The sequence below is a fragment of the Ranitomeya variabilis genome, chromosome 4 (assembly GCF_051348905.1).
Source record: "Ranitomeya variabilis isolate aRanVar5 chromosome 4, aRanVar5.hap1, whole genome shotgun sequence".
Taxonomy (NCBI): Eukaryota; Metazoa; Chordata; class Amphibia; order Anura; family Dendrobatidae; genus Ranitomeya; species Ranitomeya variabilis.
The window spans coordinates 253,860,610-253,879,910 of record NC_135235.1 but is presented as its reverse complement, the minus strand read 5'-3'; the positions used below and the strand labels follow the sequence as shown (position 1 = coordinate 253,879,910).

The 19,301-nt window shown below is 48.4% G+C and overlaps 1 protein-coding gene across 10 annotated transcripts in view; it reads right to left on the bottom strand.

Annotated features, from left to right (window-relative positions):
* PKNOX2 (PBX/knotted 1 homeobox 2) overlaps nucleotides 1-19,301 on the bottom strand; it is a 369,700-nt gene that overhangs the window by 337,074 nt on the left and 13,325 nt on the right. Inside the window, exon 1 of one of the 10 annotated variants that reach the window (XM_077249566.1) lies at nucleotides 14,581-14,669. The exons of the other annotated variants lie outside the window; for them this stretch is intronic. The gene's annotated coding sequence lies outside the window, so the exon portion shown is untranslated. Of the gene's footprint in view, nucleotides 1-14,580; nucleotides 14,670-19,301 lie in introns of those variants that run through there. 10 annotated transcript variants of the gene reach the window in all.

Sequence of the window (19,301 nt, the reverse complement as noted above, 5' to 3'; positions counted from 1 at the left end):
GTGCCTCACCTGGCTGCCACACCAACGCGCATGGCCCTTGTGCCCACATGGACCTTGGGCTTGAAGGATCCACCTCACCAGGTGAGCCCTTAACACTACATCTCCCGTTATAGGCACAATGAGGTGAAACTTTCCATTATGTACCGGTTTTACCTTTCCGGTGTGCAGCATTCTGTCCTGTACCTTACATTACATACCTTAAGTGCAACTTTAAGGTATGCTCAGATGTAGAAGGTGTGCACAGCACGGCTCTGTTCTCACCATGTAGTTCCTGTTATCAGGTTCTGCAGCTCAGCATTTCAGTAGGATACGACACCTAAGAGCCGAAAGCTACGACACAGTGTACGGAGCCGTGCCATTACAGCCCTACACACTATTTACATCCAGCAGATAGCTGATAGATGCGGTGCCAAACCCTCGCCCATCTGATTTAATGTCCTATCCAAGTGATAGGTTATCAGTATAAACATAGAGGGCAACCCCTTTAAATTACAAAATAAGATGATGCCATCGAAGGTCATTTTCTATATAGGTAGCCATGACTACTTCTGCCTTTAGCTTAAATCTTCGCTCAGGGAAGTTGTCAGGCTTTTAATCTTCCCCATTGTGCGTCTCATTTATCAGTTTATGCGAAAAATACACATAATAATGAGAGTTTATCATGTATCACTCGATTTAACCCTTGGTAAAAAGTCGTGGTCAGCCCTCAGAGATGAACAAGGGCAACCCTGAAAGACGAAGGCTATCACAGGCAAGAGAGTTCTCCTCAATTACTGGAACGCACCGTAGGCTTTGGGGGTCGTACAGCTATTTCTGTTCCCCAAGGAAAGTAATTGACAAGTGAGGAATGTTTCCCCAAGAGGATGTCATCGTTATTTGACTTAATGTATCCTGACATTTCCCTTCAAACAGGAGGAAAGACACTGAGGCAGTCTGGCACAGAAAATAATTGCAGCATAAATTATTAGAGGTGCCGTGTAAAATTTAATTAACGATTCTGAGATTTGCAGGTTCTGTGTTTGAGACAGAATCCTTCATCATTTCCATTCATGTTAATCAACTGATTTGGATTCCTGACTTGGTAAATGATATCGCAGTCGGAGGACCCTGCTGGATCCATGTGAGGTGTGGAGGTAGCCATGGTTTGGAAGCCTCAGCCTCCAATGTATGGATCAGGCCGGAGCGACCTAGAATACAGAGCATCAGGCTGGCCAGCAAGAGAAGGCTCTGTGCAGCCGACAAGTGCAACCCCTGCACCGAGCGCCGCTCTATTATCCCTCACCAGACAGCAATTCAACTTATAGCAAGGAATGGTCATTAGTCGGGAACAAAAGTTGTGTTTTTTTTTCCCCTCTGTAAAGACAAACACAAACTTTTAGTAGAAAGTTTCTCAAAACCACAAACTAATCGTAAAAAAAAAAAGCCAAAGTATTTCACCCTCTAGACATAAAAGTGAGGCAGAGTGGTCGATGGAAAGAAGGTCAGTTTGCTCAAAAACTTGGACCACCCAGAGAGATAATAATGGCAGCCGATGTCTGACATTGCTGTGCATTAGTAGCTATAGTGCCATTTATACAGTATAATATGCAAATTGTGCGAATGCCAACCAGAAATGCAATGGATGGTGCAGCTAGAAGCTAAAGAGGAGTTTACTAGTGAAAGAGTGCTGTGACACAAAAGACAGATGTGCAAAAATTATCGTTCAGGTGCAGCGTGAGAGACGTGTAAAGAAGGGCAACATTGGGCTACAGATGTGTGAGCCTTAGAAATCATTAGGTTTTTTATTTTTAAACTGGTATGAGAAGTGTTATGGCTGTCGCTGTCATGGGGGCACTGTCGCTGTCATGGGGGCACTGTCGCTGTCATGGGGGCACTGTCGCTGTCATGGGGGCCCTGTCGCTGTCATGGGGGCCCTGTCGCTGTCATGGGGGCCCTGTCGCTGTCATGGGGGCCCTGTCGCTGTCGTGGGGGGCCCTGTCGCTGTCGTGGGGGGAACTGTCGCTGTCGTGGGGGGAAACTGTCGCTGTCGTGGGGGGCACTGTCGTCGTCGTGGGGGACACTTTCGCCGTCGTGGGGGGCACTGTCGCCGTCGTGGGGGGCCCTGTCGCCGTCGTGGGGGGCCCTGTCGCTGTCGTGGGGGGAACTGTCGCTGTCGTGGGGGGCCCTGTCGCCGTCGTGGGGGGCCCTGTCGCCGTCGTGGGGGGCACTGTCGCCATCGTGGGGGGCCCTGTCGCCGTCATGGGGGGGGCCCTGTCGCCGTCGTGGGGGGCCCTGTCGCCGTCGTGGGGGGCCCTGTCGCCGTCGTGGGGGGCCCTGTCGCTGTCGTGGGGGGAACTGTCGCTGTCGTGGGGGGCCCTGTCGCCGTCGTGGGGGGCCCTGTCGCCGTCGTGGGGGGCACTGTCGCCATCGTGGGGGGCCCTGTCGCCGTCATGGGGGGGGCCCTGTCGCCGTCGTGGGGGGCCCTGTCGCCGTCGTGGGGGGCCCTGTCGCCGTCGTGGGGGCACTGTCGCTGTCGGGGGCACTGTCGCTGTCGGGGGCACCGTCGCTGTCGTGGGGGGCACCGTCGCTGTCGTGGGGGGCACTGTCGCTGTCGTGGGGGACGCTGTCGCTGTCGTGGGGGCACTGTCGCTGTCGGGGGCACCGTCGCTGTCGTGGGGGGCACCGTCGCTGTCGTGGGGGGCCCTGTCGCTGTCGTGGGGGAACTGTCGCTGTCGTGGGGGGAAACTGTCGCTGTCGTGGGGGGCCCTGTCGCTGTCGTGGGGGGACACTTTCGCCGTCATGGGGGGCACTGTCGCCATCGTGGGGGGGCCCTGTCGCCGTCGTGGGGGGCCCCTGTCGCTATCGTGGGGGGACCCTGTCGCTATCGTGGGGGGCCCCTGTCGCCGTCGTGGGGGGCCCTGTCGCCGTCGTGGGGGGCCCTGTCGCTGTCGTGGGGGCACCGTCGCTGTCGTTGGGGGCACTGTCGTGGGAGGCCCTGTCGCTGTCGTGGGGGCACTGTCGCTGTCGGGGGCACCGTCGCTGTCGGGGGGGGCCCTGTCGCTGTCGTGGGGGGCCCTGTCGCTGTCGTGGGGGGCCCTGTCGCTGTCGTGGGGGACACTGTCGCTGTCGTGGGGGGCACTGTCGCTGTCGTGGGGGGCACTGTCGCTGTCGTGGAGGGCACTGTCGTTGTCGTGGGGGGCTCTGTCGCTGTCGCGGGGGCACTGTCGCTGTCGCGGGGGCACTGTCGCGGGGGCAGTGTCGCTGTCGCGGGGCACTGTCTGTTAGGGTACTGTGACTGTTGTGGGGTCACTGTGGCTGTTACGGTGAATTATTATCACCAAACATACAGATACAGTATAACACTATCAGGAGTAGGTGAATGAACCACCACCAAAAGAGTATAATCCTTAAAATTAAATCTTTATTAAACAAATATATAATATAACAAAAATTCTGAAAAAACTACTGGACACCATGTATACAGGGACAGGGTGTTACCGCATCAGCAGCACAGTATGGAATTAAGCCATAAGTAAATAAATTGATAATATAACCTCAAAAAAACTTCTGCAAGTGGCAGCTCTCAGAAAAAAAGCGCAAAGTGCAAACCTCAGTAATATGTTTAAATTTGATAAATATAGATGCAGAAAAGCATACCATATACCCATAACATACGAATTTGTTGCAGAATAGGTCCACTTATATAGCAGCATTAATAGCAGTGTAAACCTAAAGTGCAGAGTGCTAGCCAACCATGGAATGGATGTGGACCGTAAGTGGAAAAACACTGGGGGCAAGTCTATTTGTAAAAACCAAGATTTAAGAGGATAAACTTACTAGTAAAAGTGGCAGTGTGCTGGTAACAAGCTGTCCCTGCCGCCCCAACGCAGGTTTCGGTAAGACTTCCTCAGGAGGCGCCTGAGATATATCATATACAGTATATCCAGCGTCGGACTGGCCCACCGGGATACCGGTGAAATGCCCGGTGGGCCCCGACCCGGAGAGGAGGAGGAGGAAGGAATAAAAAAAAAAAAAAAGACGCGGGCCCTTTAAATCTTCGGGCGGCGCCGACCGCCGCCACGACCAGGGGCCCCCACCTGTCATGAATCCCAATGGCTAGGGATAGCAAGGGACAAGCAAAGTAATACAAAATATCGGACGAGCTCTAGGGTGATGGAACCTGGGCTGACCGCTGCCCTACGCCTGACAAACGCAACTAGAGATAGCCAGGGAGCGTGCCTACGTTGGTTCTAGACGCCACGCACCAGCCTAAGAGCTAACTAGTACTGCAGAGAAAATAAAGACCTCACTTGCCTCCAGAGGAATGAACCCCAAAAGATATAGTTGCCCCCCACATGTATTGACGGTGAAATGAGAGGAAGGCACACACATAGAGATGATATATATAGGTTCAGCAAATTGAGGCCCGCTGTAAACTAGAAAGCAGAACGATACAAAAGGGGTCTGAGCGGTCAGCAAAAAACCCTAATCAAAAAACCATCCTGAGATTACAAGAACCCATGTGCCAACTCATGGCACATGGGGGGAACCTCAGTCCACTAGAGCTACCAGCTAGCATAGAGACATAATAAGCAAGCTGGACAAAAAAAACAACAACTGAAAATCAGCACTTAGCTTATCCTGAAAGATCTGAGAGCAGGTAGGCAGGAACCAAACAGAGCACATCTGAATACATTGATAGCCGGCAAGGGAATGACAGAAAGGCCAGGTAAAATAGGAAACACCCAGCCTCTGATGGACAGGTGGAAACCAAAGGCCGCAACCCACCAAAGTCACCCAGTACCAGCAGTAACCACCAGAGGGAGCCCACAAACAGAATCCACAACAGTACCCCCCCCTTGAGGAGGGGTCACTGAACCCTCACGAGAACCCCCAGGGCGATCAGGGTGAGCTCTATGGAAGGCGCGGACCAAATCAGTCGCATGAACATCGGAGGCGACCACCCAGGAATTATCCTCCTGACCATAACCCTTCCACTTAACCAAATACTGGAGTTTGCGTCTGGAAACACGAGAATCCAAGATCTTCTCAACAACATACTCCAATTCTCCCTCCACCAGCACCGGAGCAGGAGGCTCAACCGAAGGAACAACGGGCACCTCATACCTCCGCAACAACGACCGATGGAACACATTATGAATAGCAAACGATGCTGGGAGATCCAAACGAAAAGATACAGGGTTAAGAATCTCCGAGATCCTATAAGGACCGATGAACCGAGGCTTGAACTTAGGAGAAGAGACCTTCATAGGGACAAAACGAGAAGACAACCACACCAAATCCCCAACAAGAAGTCGGGGACCCACGCGGCGACGGCGATTAGCAAACTGCTGAGTCTTGTCCTGAGATAACTTCAAATTGTCCACCACCTGGTTCCAAATCTGATGCAGCCTGTCCACCACCACGTCCACTCCAGGACAATCCGAAGACTCCACCTGACCAGAGGAAAAACGAGGATGAAACCCCGAATTACAAAAAAAAGGAGAGACCAACGTGGCAGAACTAGCCCGATTATTAAGAGCAAATTCGGCCAGTGGCAAAAAAGCAACCCAGTCATCTTGATCAGCAGAAACAAAACACCTCAAATAAGTTTCCAAGGTCTGATTAGTTCGCTCCGTCTGGCCATTCGTCTGAGGATGGAATGCAGACGAGAAAGACAAATCAATGCCCATCTTGGCACAAAACGTCCGCCAAAATCTAGACACAAACTGGGATCCCCTGTCAGAAACGATATTCTCCGGAATCCCATGCAAACGAACCACGTTCTGAAAAAATAAAGGGACCAACTCAGAGGAGGAAGGCAACTTAGGCAAGGGCACCAAATGAACCATCTTAGAAAAGCGGTCACACACAACCCAGATAACGGACATTTTCTGTGAAACCGGGAGATCAGAAATAAAATCCATGGAAATGTGCGTCCAAGGCCTCTTCGGGATGGGCAAGGATAACAACAACCCACTGGCCCGAGAACAGCAAGGCTTAGCTCGAGCACACACTTCACAAGACTGCACAAAGGTACGCACATCCCTAGACAAGGAAGGCCACCAAAAAGACCTGGCCACCAAGTCTCTAGTACCAAATATTCCAGGATGACCAGCCAACACAGAAGAATGGACCTCGGAGATGACTCTACTGGTCCAATCATCCGGAACAAACAGTCTTTCTGGTGGACAACGATCCGGTTTATCCACCTGAAACTCCTGCAATGCACGTCGCAAGTCTGGGGATACGGCGGACAATATTACCCCATCCCTAAGGATACCAGTAGGCCCAGAGTCTCCAGGAGAGTCAGGCACAAAACTCCTGGAAAGAGCATCTGCCTTCACATTCTTTGAACCTGGCAGGTATGAAACCACGAAATTGAAACGAGAAAAAAACAACGACCAACGAGCCTGTCTAGGATTCAAACGCCTGGCAGACTCAAGGTAAATGAGATTCTTGTGATCAGTCAAGACCACCACACGATGTTTAGCACCCTCAAGCCAATGACGCCACTCCTCAAATGCCCACTTCATGGCCAAAAGCTCCCGATTACCCACATCATAATTGCGCTCGGCGGGCGAGAATTTTCTAGAGAAGAATGCACATGGCTTCATCACCGAGCCATTAGAACTTCTCTGTGACATAACCGCCCCCGCTCCAATCTCGGAAGCATCAACCTCAACCTGAAAAGGAAGTGAAACATCTGGTTGACACAACACAGGAGCAGAAGAAAACCGGCGCTTAAGTTCCTGAAAGGCCTCCATGGCCGCAGGAGACCAATCAGCAACATCAGCACCCTTTTTAGTCAAATCAGTCAAAGGTTTAACAATACTGGAAAAATTAGCAATGAACCGACGATAAAAATTAGCAAACCCCAAGAACTTCTGAAGGCTCTTAACAGATGTAGGTTGTGTCCAGTCACAAATCGCCTGAACCTTGACGGGATCCATCTCAATAGTAGAAGGAGAAAAAATGTACCCCAAAAAAGAAATCTTCTGGACTCCGAAGAGACACTTTGAGCCCTTCACAAACAGAGAATTAGCCCGCAGAACCTGAAACACCTTCCTGACCTGTAGAACATGAGACTCCCAGTCATCAGAAAACACCAAAATATCATCCAAATACACAATCATAAACTTATCCAGATATTCACGGAAAATATTGTGCATAAAGGACTGAAAGACTGACGGAGCATTGGAGAGTCCAAAAGGCATTACCAAATACTCAAAATGGCCCTCAGGCGTATTAAATGCGGTTTTCCACTCATCACCCTGTTTTATCCGCACCAGATTATACGCACCGCGAAGATCTATCTTAGTGAACCACCTAGCCCCCTTAATGCGAGCAAACAAATCAGTCAATAATGGCAATGGATACTGATACTTGACTGTAATCTTATTCAGAAGGCGATAATCTATACAAGGCCTCAGGGAACCATCTTTTTTTGCCACGAAAAAAAAACCTGCTCCCAGAGGGGACGAAGATGGACGAATATGTCCCTTTTCCAAGGACTCCTTAATATAATTCCGCATAGCAGTATGCTCTGGCAGTGACAGATTAAATAAACGACCCTTAGGGAACTTACTGCCAGGAATCAATTCTATAGCACAGTCACGATCTCTATGCGGAGGGAGCGAATTGAGCTTAGGCTCCTCAAAAACATCCCTATAGTCAGACAAAAACGCAGGGATCTCAGAAGGAGTAGATGAAGCGATTGAAATCGGAGGTGCATAATCATGAACCCCCTGACATCCCCAGCTTAACACAGACATTGTTTTCCAGTCCAGGACAGGATTATGAGTTTGTAACCATGGCAGACCAAGCACTAGTACATCATGTAAATTATACAGTACAAGGAAGCGAATCACCTCCTGATGAACGGGAGTCATGCGCATGGTCACTTGTGTCCAATACTGCGGTTTATTCATAGCCAATGGTGTAGAGTCAATTCCCTTCAGAGGAATAGGAACTTCCAGAGGTTCCAGACTAAAACCGCAGCGTTTAGCAAATGACCAATCCATAAGACTCAGGGCAGCGCCCGAATCCACATAGGCATCGACGGAAATGGAAGACAGTGAAAAAATCAGAGTCACAGACAAAATGAACTTAGGCTGCAGAGTACCAATGGCAAAAGATTTATCAACCCTTTTTGTGCGTTTAGAGCATGCTGATATAACATGAGCTGAATCACCACAATAAAAACACAATCCATTTTTCCGCCTATAATTTTGCCGTTCACTTCTGGACTGAATTCTATCACATTGCATAGTCTCAGGTGCCTGTTCAAAAGACACCGCCAACTGGTGCACGGGTTTGCGCTCCCGTAAACGCCGATCAATCTGAATGGCCATAGCCATCGACTCATTCAGACCTGTAGGCGTAGGGAACCCCACCATAATATCCTTAATGGCCTCGGAAAGACCATTTCTGAAGTTTGCAGCCAGGGCGCACTCATTCCACTGAGTAAGCACCGACCATTTCCGAAATTTTTGACAATATATTTCCGCTTCATCATACCCCTGAGAGAGGGCTAATAAAGCCTTTTCAGCCTGAATCTCCAGGTTGGGTTCCTCATAGAGCAATCCCAATGCCAGAAAAAACGCATCCACATTGAGCAATGCAGGATCCCCTGGTGCCAATGCAAATGCCCAATTCTGAGGGTCGCCTCGCAGGAAAGATATTACAATCTTGACCTGTTGAGCAGGGTCTCCAGAGGAGCGAGATTTTAAAGAAAGAAACAATTTACAATTGTTCCTGAAATTCAGGAAGGTAGATCTATCTCCAGAAAAGAACTCTGGAATAGGAATTCTAGGTTCAGACATGGGAGTGTGAACAACAAAATCCTGTATGTTTTGAACTTTTGCCGCGAGATTACTCAGGCTGGAAGCCAAACTCTGGACATCCATGTTAAACAGCTAATATCAGAGCCATTCAAGGGTTAAGAGGAGGTAAGAAGCAGCTAGACAGCAATTAAGGGCTAGGCAGCAAAACTCTGAAGGAAAAAAAAAAAATATTTCCCTAAAACACTTCTTTTTCTCCTGCTTCAGCCCAAACAATTAACACTTTGTTGGCCGGCTATACTGTCATGAATCCCAATGGCTAGGGATAGCAAGGGACAAGCAAAGTAATACAAAATATCGGACGAGCTCTAGGGTGATGGAACCTGGGCTGACCGCTGCCCTACGCCTGACAAACGCAACTAGAGATAGCCAGGGAGCGTGCCTACGTTTTTCTAGACGCCACGCACCAGCCTAAGAGCTAACTAGTACTGCAGAGAAAATAAAGACCTCACTTGCCTCCAGAGGAATGAACCCCAAAAGATATAGTTGCCCCCCACATGTATTGATGGTGAAATGAGAGGAAGGCACACACATAGAGATGATATATATAGGTTCAGCAAATTGAGGCCCGCTGTAAACTAGAAAGCAGAACGATACAAAAGGGGTCTGAGCGGTCAGCAAAAAACCCTAATCAAAAAACCATCCTGAGATTACAAGAACCCATGTGCCAACTCATGGCACATGGGGAGAACCTCAGTCCACTAGAGCTACCAGCTAGCATAGAGACATAATAAGCAAGCTGGACAAAAAAAACAACAACTGAAAATCAGCACTTAGCTTATCCTGAAAGATCTGAGAGCAGGTAGGCAGGAACCAAACAGAGCACATCTGAATACATTGATAGCCGGCAAGGGAATGACAGAAAGGCCAGGTAAAATAGGAAACACCCAGCCTCTGATGGACAGGTGGAAACCAAAGGCCGCAACCCACCAAAGTCACCCAGTACCAGCAGTAACCACCAGAGGGAGCCCACAAACAGAATCCACAACACCCACCCCCCCGGTGCCAGCGCTGGCATTGGGCCCCCCCTTTAATACTCACCTCTCCTGGTACCTGCGGCAGCTGCAGCGTCTTCAGCGCCCTCTGACTCTGTGACGTCTCAGGGCAGAGGGTGCGATGACCTCATCACTGCGCGCTCAGCCTCTCTGTCCTGAGCGTTGCAGAGCCGGAGAGACGCTGAGTGCATCGGACCTGCGCTGGGAACGGGAGAGGTGAGGATTTTACTTTTTTTTTTTTTCTTTATGTCTGACTTATGTGCTGGAGACCCTGGGGCAATGCTGGACACTGGGGCAGATTGCTGGACACACTGGGGCAATGCTGGACACTGGGGCAGATTGCTGGACACACTGGGGCAATGCTGGACACTGGGGCAATGCTGGAGTCACTGGGGCAGATTGCTGGACACACTGGGGCAATGCTGGACACTGGGGCAGAAATGCTGGACACACTGGGGGCAGTGCTGGACACTGGGGCAGATTGCTGGACACACTGGGGCAACGCTGGACACTGGGGCAGATTGCTGGACACACTGGGGCAATGCTGGACACACTGGGGCAATGCTGGACACACTGGGGCAATGCTGGACACACTGGGGCAATGCTGGACACTGGGGCAATGCTGGACACTGGGGCAGATTGCTGGACACACTGGGGGCAGTGCTGGACACTGGGGCAGATTGCTGGACACACTGGGGGCAGTGCTGGACATACTGGGGCAGATTGCTGGACACATTGGGGCAGATTGCTGGACACTGGGGCAGATTGCTGGACGCTGGGGCAATGCTGGACACTGGGGCAGATTGCTGGACACACTGGGGGCAGTGCTGGACATACTGGGGCAGAGTGCTGGTCACACTGGGGCAATGCTGGACACTGGGGGAGATTGCTGGACACACTGGGGGCAATGCTGGACACTGGGGCAGATTGCTGGACACACTGGGGGCAGTGCTGGACATACTGGGGCAGATTGCTGGACACACTGGGGCAATGCTGGACACTGGGGCAGATTGCTGGACACACTGTGGGCAGTGCTGGACATACTGGGGCAGATTGCTGGACACACTTGGGGTAATATGCTGGACACACTGGGGGTAATATGCTGGACACACTGGGGCAGATTGCCGGACACACTGGGGCAGATTGCCGGACACACTGGGGCAGATTGCCGGACACACTGGGGCAGATTGCTGGACACACTGTCCGGGGGCAATACTGGACACACTGGGGCAATATGCTTGACATACTGGGGCAGATTGCTGGACACACTGTCTGGGGGCAATGCTGGACACACTGGGGCAGATTGCTGGACACTGGGGCAATATGCTGGACATACTGGGGCAGGTTGCTGGACACACTGGGGGTAATATGCTGGACACACGGGGCAGATTGCTGGACACACTGGGGGCAGGACTGGAGGCATGGGCAGAATGTAGATACGGGGCATGATTGGAGACACGGGGCAGAATGAAAGACATGGGGCAGGATTGGATCATGGGGCAGGATGGATACGATGGAGACAGATGGGGCAGGATGGGGAGATCATATGTTGCAGAATGGATACTCATGAGGGCAGGATGCGAGAACATATGGCTGGAGCCAGGAATGAGATAAACGGGGCCAGGGTGGGGAATATTATTACCATAGGGGCTAATTAAGGGATATTATTAAGGCCCCGTCACACATAGCGACGCTGCAGCGATACAGACAACGATGTCGATCGCTGCAGCGTCGCTGTGTGGTCGCTGGAGAGCTGTCACACAGACCGCTCTCCAGCGACCAACGATGCCGAGGTCCCCGGGTAACCAGGGTAAACATCGGGTTGCTAAGCGCAGGGCCGCGCTTAGTAACCCGATGTTTACCCTGGTTACCAGTGTAAAATGTAAAATAACAAATACTACATACTCACCTTCGCGTCCCCCGGTGTCCGCTTCCTGCACTGACTGAGCGCCGGCCCTAACAGCAGAGCGGTGACGTCACCGCTGTGCTGTACTTTCACTTTAGGGCCGGCAGTCAGTCAGTGCGGGAAGCAGACGGCAAGGGACCTGACGGACACCGGAATGTGAGTATGTAGTGTTTGTTTTTTTTTACATTTACGATGGTAACCAGGGTATACATCGGGTTACTAAGCGCGGCCCTGCGCTTAGTAACCTGATGTTTACCCTGGTTACCAGTGAAGACATCGCTGAATCCGAGTCACACACACCGATTCAGCGATGTCAGCGGGACCTCAACGATCAAAAAAAGGTCCAGGCCATTCCGACACGACCAGCGATCTCACAGCAGGGGCCGGGTCGCTGGTACGTGTCAAACATAGCGAGATCGCTACTGAGGTCGCTGTTGCGTCACAAAACTTGTGACTCAGCAGCGATCTTGCTAGCGATCTCGCTATGTGAGACGGGGCCTTTACTGCAGTGATGTATTTATTTTATTTTTTGAGTATACTGTTTTAAATGAGGGGGCGGTCCTGTTACTGTGCGGAGTGACACTATATCGCCTTTTTTTCTTCATGTGGTGTAATGTAGAAGTTGTGAAAAATTAAGTAATGTGTTCTGCAAACGGAGCTCTAGATAACTGTGTTATTTCCTGCAGAAATGAGTCCTGGCTGGAAGAAATGATGGTGGTCTGTGCTGGATGAAAGATGAAGGACTTCACCTAGAGACGTCACTGGTGAGTCAGTGTTACCTATACACTGACACTATACACTGTATACTATATACAGAGCTCCTGTGTACAATGTCACCAGTAATCACTGTATTACCTATACACTATATACAGAGCTCCTGTGTATAATACCACCAGTGATCTCTGTATTACCTGTACACAGACACTGCATACTAAGTACAGATCTCCTGTGAATACTGGCACTTATGGTGATAGTATTGTGTTTTTTTTTTTTTATTACTGATCAGTATTGTAGTATTCAGTCACTATGTTATTATTATTATTATTATTATTATTATTTATTGTTATAGCGCCATTTATTCCATGGCGCTTTACAAGTGAGGAGGGGTATACATAATAAAAACAAGTACAATAATCTTGAACAATACAAGTCATAATAGGTACAGTAGGAGAGAGGACCCTGCCCGCGAAGGCTCACAATCTACAAGGGATGGGTGAGGATACAGTAGGTGAGGGTAGAGCTGGTCATGCAGCGGTTTGGTCGATCGGCGGTTACTGCAGGTTGTAGGCTTGTCGGAAGAGGTGGGTCTTCAGATTCTTTTGTGGTAGTAATATGTGGTCTGGAAATGGTGTTGTGATATTTGTCCCTTGTATGTGCTATTTGGTCACCAAGTGGTGGTAATATGTGGTCTTGACATGGTGCGGTGGTATTTGTCCCTTGTATGTAGTATTATTCGGTCACTATGTGGTCTGGTCATGGTGTGGTGGTATTTCTTCCTGTATGTGGTATTATTGGTCTTGGTATAGTGGATTGTGTTGTGTATGGCGGTCATTTGTTCTCTCTGATATTAATTAGAAGATTCTTTATTTTCATTAGAGTTTTAATGCTTTGTACACAGCGGCGGAGATGCACTTAAAGGGGGGTTCCTGTGGAAAAAAGTAATCACCTCTCCACAGGTTAAGTGATAACGTATTGATTGGTGGGGGTCTGACTGCTTGGACCCATTCAGCAAAATGTGGAACTTTTTATCCCCATTAGACTGGAGTGGCATGTCCGACTAGATCACTGATCCATTCATTCACTCTGTGGCTGCACTTGTTTTTTTCTGGAAGCCCCAAAGAGAATGAATGGAGCTGCGGTCAGAAATCCCACCTGCCGCTGCATTTTAAACTAGTGATAAAAGTGTCCTGTCAGGGATAAAACTTCCCCATTCTTCCGATCGGTGCAGTTTCTAATGGTCGGATCTAAGCGATCACCTATCTTGTGGAGCCCATGGATCAGTGATAACTTGTTTTAACCAAGAACCCCATTAATGTAAACTACCGTAATTATACATCCCAGTTATTGGGGCACACGGTAGATGTGCAGCAGCCGCCGGTGTTTTACAGCCGGTGCTCCACTATAATGACAGATATTTGCATATAGCTGTAGGGTGGGCCCCTAGAGTCCATTCCTCTGGTGGGCCCCAGACACCCCAGTCCGACCCTGAGTATATCATACACTGTGCATAGTCAACAAGCTCTACAAAGTTTCTGTGGCTATAATTAGTATTTTAGTGATTTATATTCCCCAATTTTCAGCTTTACAGGAAAGCTGTCAATCATTGAGACTGCCCACTGGACTCTTTAGCCCACAGTGACTGATAATTCAAATGAATACAAAAAAACTATTTATCTGAAGCTTTTGACTCCTCTATATATCAACCTGCTCCGCTCTACAGACTGCAGGTACCTTCGATCTGCTGCTGTAACACTTTCACCTTGATATTCCTGGCTCCCTCCGGCTGTCTCTGTGACCGCACAGATAGCAGACATGTATGTGTACACCGCCTGTTCAAATGGGGGGACACGAGTCGTTTGTCTTGGTGGTCGGTGGCGATCTCAGCGGTCAGAACTCCTCCGATCTAATAGCTATAACCGTGTATAGGTGATACCATGTAACCCCTGTCATTTAGAAACCATTGCCCCCATCCTGCCCTCTGTTCTGAAGATCATTAAAACATTTTATTTTTTATATTTGGTCATTTATTTGCTCGTGTAGCTGCTGTGCAAATCTTTTGAAGGTTTTATGTTTGTCTATACACAATCTTATCAATGGTAAACCAGTGTAGAGCTGAGGTTGTGGGAGGGTCACTTACTTATTGCAGTATTTTTCCCATGAAGTTGTAAAGTCCTAGCTGTAGTAGGCAGTGGAGATCATGCAGACAGTTGGTAGGCATCCATAGGAGCAGGTGACATTGCAGGAAAGCGCTGCTCTATGCAGTTCTCGTCTTTACAAGTCCCCAGGATCTAGCGTTACAGTAACGCATATTAAGTATCTGCACAATCCCCGACCGGCGGAGCCCACGAGTTATTTTAGAACCCAATCCGCGTAAGTTCTCCAGCAGACACAAAACAGAATTTCCTCTTTTCTGAGATCTGCTTTTTTTGGCCCAGGAAACTTGGAATAGCAAGGTCAGGATGACGCGCTTCTGTAATGTATCTAATATTATCGAGGCCCAATACACTACTATTACTAAGGAAGAGCTGAAGGAGAACACATTGTGTCCATGTAGAAGATTGCATCTTCTGCTGTTCAAAAGGTTCAGGAAACCTCACAAGAACAATAAATACGCTGCACTCTGTTATGTAGGCGCTATGGTATGCTCTCCTTTTTTAGTATTTGGGTTCTTTAATCCACTTTTTATGGTTTCACACTAGATCAGAGGTCCCCAACATTTCTAACCTTAAGAGCCACATCCAGCTCCTGCCCCACTCCCAGTACTGACACTCAGCGTCCCCTATTACCGGTATAATCACACCAAGCCAGTGTGCCAACATCCAAGGTTTCCAATCTTACCCCTATTCAGATCTGCTATTCTGTGCAGGCTACACACAAAAGTCACCATCTAGAGATTCACTCATAATAGCTGCTTGCTACACCTGGAACTAATGCACCAAGCAGGAAGACAATCGCGAGCCACACATCACGGGCTCGCGAGCCACACTTCACGGGCCCGCGAGCCACACATCGCGGGCCCGCGAGCCACACATCGCGGGCCCGCGAGCCACACATCGCGGGCCCGCGAGCCACACATCGCGGGCCCGCGAGCCACACAGCGCGGGCCCGCGAGCCACACAGCACGGGCCCGCGAGCCACACGTCACGGGTGCTGATCGCTGGGGGTCCGACTACTGGAATTCCTAGCGATCCTGAGAACACTATTGAATGGAGCAGAGATGTGCAGGCTTGGTCTCTGCTTCACTCATTGTGACTGCTGGAAATGGCTTAAAGGTAGTATGTCAGTGGGATCAATTTTCTTAAAATGCACTCCTCCTCCCATCAAAGTTTCGATCCTCTTGATTTATTGAAGTCATCAATCATATTATATAGCACTGTGTACTTACAATTGCTCATTTTACCTTTCCAACCTCTTTTTTCTGCTCTGTGTAGAAGCAAGAAGCCTATTTTCCCTGCATGAGTCATCCCCCTCTTCACCTCCTGACCCAGGTGCTCTGCTCTTCCCCCCTATAGACTTTTGCAGTGAAGACAGGGAGAATTTACCTGCTGTTTCTACATAGAGCTTAGAAGGATTCAGCTAGTCAGTTTTTAATCACGGGATGTCATAGACCTAATGGAAAAGAGGAGAATTATCTGGGTAGATAGTAAAAATGAGCAATTGTAAGTGCACAATGCTGTACAATATGATGACGTTAATGCTTTAAGAGGATACAAATTTTGATGGAAGTGCTTCTTTAAGTTGTCTATCTGGGCAAGCTAGTGCCGGTGATCCGATGTCTTATTTTTGAGAAATCCATGTTTTTCTTATGAGCTGTTAAAGCTTCAGGTTTCCAGGTGTGGCTTGCGTGGGTTTCCTCCGGGTACTCCGGTTTCCTCCCACATTCCAAAGACATACTGATAGGGAATTTAGATTGTGAGCCCCATTGGGGACAGTGATGATAATGTGTGCAAACTGTAAAGCGCTGCGGAATATGTTAGCGCTATATAAAAATAAAGATTATTATTATTATTATTATTATTATTATTATTAAAAATGCCAGAGAAAAGGAGAGTTTCCAGAAGTGTCTTCGACTTGACAACGGGACATTTTTGGTTGCCTTAAAAAGGATCAGAATGTGACGCTAGTCACTATACACTGACAAACGATGATGATGGGTAGTCAAGAGGTCAGATGCCAAGAAGGCTCGTTATATGCAAAGGGGTAAGGCAAAGGCATAATCACGTCAGTCCGAGGTCAGACAAAGGGGCTAGGCAAATGGTTAAATTTAGGCAACAAAGATGAAATACAGGAACACAGAGAATAGAGAAGGTGTACACCATTTGAACAATTACACTAATTGGAGGCAGAGAAATCGCTAAAAAGCCAAGTGACTTATGGAGGAGTCAGCAGAAACAATAGTGGTAAAAAATACTAATCATCTAGCATCATCATAGCAATGTCAGGTGTAGGGCCAGCTTCACTATCTCCCATCTGCCTCCTCTGCTATGTGCAGAATGGTAAGAAAGGGTAACAGAAGGAGTGATCTATTTACAAAGTTTCTTCATGTAATTTTTTAGTTGTCCATATATAAAAACACTTCTTTTTTTCCCTTGAGATCTGCTTTCAGCGAGGGCAGGGACACCCCTTTATACCTCACACTTCCAGTTCTAACTGTAGTCAGTTACGATTTGCCTAATGTGTATGCCTGCCATAACACATAGTAGAGGAGGACGATATCACATTGAACAGGCTGCTCTACGATAACTGAGAAGCCTTTTTTTGTATCTTCCAAAATGGTTCTTTATTGTCCCAACGCGTTTCGGCAGCGGACCAGTGCCTTTCTCAAGGTAAAAAGGTAAGTATCAGCCTCATCAGGTCTGTAGGTATTTTGTGTTGTGAGATCTATTGACCGATCTGCTCTTATACAATTTTTGCAGTTTAGATTTGTGTCAGATGGTCCTAATATAAATAATGAAGTGATGAACAGGTACAGATGTGGGGACCCCACAGTGGGGCATGTGTGACCCCCAGTACTGTAACTGTGGCCCTGCCGGTGACGCATGTGACCTGCATGTGCAAGACTTCCAGATCAATAGCACATGGTGAGAAACGCTTCATTGATATGTTATTGATTAGTTACAAGTGCCGAAGTGTAAGCAACGAAAAAATAAATCGTTACAACGTTCTAGTCTGGCGATACGGCGAGGTGACACAAGTGCCGAAGTGTAAGCAACAAGAAAATAAATCGTGACAACGTTCTAGGCCCGGCGATACGGCAAGGTGACACAAGTGCCGAAGTGTAGGTCACAAGAAAATAAATAAATCGTTACAATGATCCAGTCCCGGCGATACGTCAAGGTGAAACAAGTGCCGAAGTGTAAGCAACAAGAAAATAAATCGTGACAATGTTCTAAGCCCAGCGATACGGCGAGGTGACACAAGTGCCGAAGTGTAAGCAACAAGAAAATAAATCGTGACAATGTTCTAAGCCCAGCGATACGGCGAGGTGACACAAGTGCCGAAGTGTAAGCAACAAAAAAAAAAATCGTTACAACGTTCCAGTCCCGGCAATACGGCAAGGTGAAACAAGTGCCGAAGTGTAAGCAACAAGAAAATAAATTGTGACAACGTTCTAGTCCCGGCGATATTGCGAGGTGATACAAGTGCCGAAGTGTAAGCAATGAGAAAATAAATTGTGACAACGTTCCAGTCCCGGCGATACGGCGAGGTGACACAAGTGCCGAAGTGTAAGCAACAAGAAAATAAATCGTTACAACGTTCTAGTCTGGCGATACGGCGAGGTGATACAAGTGCCGAAGTGTAAGCAACGAGAAAATAAATCGTGGCGTTCTAGTCCCGGCGATACGGCAAGGTGAAACAAGTGCCGAAGTGTAAGCAACAAGAAAATAAATTGTGACAACGTTCTAGGCCCAGCGATACGGCGAGATGACACAAGTGCCGAAGTGTAAGCAACAAGAAAATAAATCATGACAACGTTCTAGGCCCGACGATACTGGAAGGTGACACAAGTACTGAAGTGTAGGCCACAAGAAAATAAATAAATTGTTACAATGTTCCAGTCACGGTGATACGGCAATGTGAAACAAGTGCCGAAGTGTAAGCAACAAGAAAATAAATCGTGTCAACGTTCCAGTCCCGGCATTACGGCAAGGTGAAACAAGTGCCGAAGTGTAAGCAACAAGAAAATAAATCGTGACAACGTTCCAGTCCCGGCGATATGGCAAGGTGAAACAAGTGCCGAAGTGTAAGCAACAAGAAAATAAATCGTTACAATATTCTAGGCCCAGCGATACGGCGAGATGACAAGATCGGCCCCTTCACCATCAATTCAGAGTCATTATTATGTCATCATTTACCTTTTTACAGTAAAACCGCTAATGTGTAACCTTGTCCCCGGATCAAAATGTTAACACGGTGTCGTTCATCTGAGAGAACTGTGTAACCCTGCGCTGGCCACGGAAAAAAATCTAAATTATTACAGCTGGCCTCTGAAAGGCAACTGGAGTCGAAAACACCACTTAATTTCCTTCATAAAAAACACTATAATTTGCATTTCAGCATAGATTTACTCAGTGTTTTCCTACAATATATAATGCCGGCGAGCGCACGGGAGTCTGCTGAAGCTAATGAAACACATCTTGGCCGAGCACCGAGCTGTTTCTGTGTAACCGCAGCTTAAAATGTTTATGACATGTGGTGAGAGCCGCGGCCGGGGCACATAAGACCATCGCGGCAGAAACCGATGAAAACTTGGTGAAATAAAGCGACACGACAGATATGTTTTCTTTAAATTAGTTTCCACTTGTCCCATACAGAAAATCTAAGTATCTTGATACATGAGGATTTTTTTATCTCCGT